Source organism: Austrofundulus limnaeus, unplaced genomic scaffold, assembly GCF_001266775.1.
Source record: "Austrofundulus limnaeus strain Quisiro unplaced genomic scaffold, Austrofundulus_limnaeus-1.0 Scaffold30, whole genome shotgun sequence".
Classification (NCBI taxonomy): Eukaryota; Metazoa; Chordata; class Actinopteri; order Cyprinodontiformes; family Rivulidae; genus Austrofundulus; species Austrofundulus limnaeus.
Window position 1 is genome coordinate 2,340,296 of NW_013952432.1, and position 1,248 is coordinate 2,341,543.

Consider the following 1,248-nt stretch of genomic DNA (forward strand, 5'->3'; position numbering starts at 1 on the left):
TTATTATATTTATGTACTCACTTCAGCAGATGCTTTGATCCAGAATGAAGAGACAGGGTTGATTGTGCATGTCTCAAACAAATAGGTGAATGTTTCTATGACATAACCCAAGATGCAATCAAAGAACATATTTTACACACCTGTTCTCTGTAAATGTTATGGGTAATCTGTCTCACAGCTCTTGTTCTTTATATTTGCTGCCTTTCTTTCCACACCATGTAAGACCATGTTGCCCAAGAATGTGTCCTCCAGCGTGATAAAATGATCCCTTTTCTGAGTGAACTTGTGGACAAGGTCATTTGTGTCACTCCAGAACATCGTCTAAGCCCAGAACATCACAATGGTAAAACTTGTGTTTTACACTGCTAATAAATAGATATATTCCAAATTATTAGTCCAGTCCAGCCACATAATTTTGTTGTTTACTTTACCACATTCATGTCTAAAAGGGTTCTCCATAAAGAGTTGATCATAGGCGTTTGCTGGACAGTTACAGGAGTCCTGAACCCACATAGGCTTCCTCAGCACTGATGGCGGAACCACAATGGCACTAATCACAACAAATGCTCCACCAAATAGCCAGGTATGTTTTCAACCCCATTTTAAATAAACAAAACTATCAAGTAAAGCAGTAAAGCAATGTTACATTTCAAAGGAGCAACAATCACAGTCACCTCACAAGTGGTCAAAGGTTGTATTTACGAACCTTGTGCTGTGCTATCAGGGGTCTATTAACAGAAATAGTTGAAAGCAGATAAAAACAGATCATGAGGATAAACAGACTGTACAATTTTAACATGGTGGAATGTTAAACTTTGGTGTGAGCCTCATTATTTTACAAGACAACCTGGAATCTTTTTGGTTCATTATTAGTGGACCTCAACAAAAGTCTAAAGAATTGTTTTTATTTTATTATTATTTTTTTAATTTTGAGGATATTTACTGTATTTTTATCCATTCTGTTGGAGAAATGTCAGCCAGCTTCAATAAAGTTTGATTTGGTCTCAGTCCAGCTGAGCACATTTGGAATGTGGTGGAATGTGTTGACCTGATACTAACATGAAAATATGGAGGAAAATATCCGAGGAATGTTTCCAGCATCTCGTTGAATTTGTGGCATGAAGAATTAAAGCAGTTCTGAAGGCAGAGTTGGGTTCAGTCTTGTACTAACTAGGTGGACCTAATAAAGTGGCCAATGAGTGTAGGTCTATGTATGTAAAAATACACTCACCGGCCACTTTATTAGGT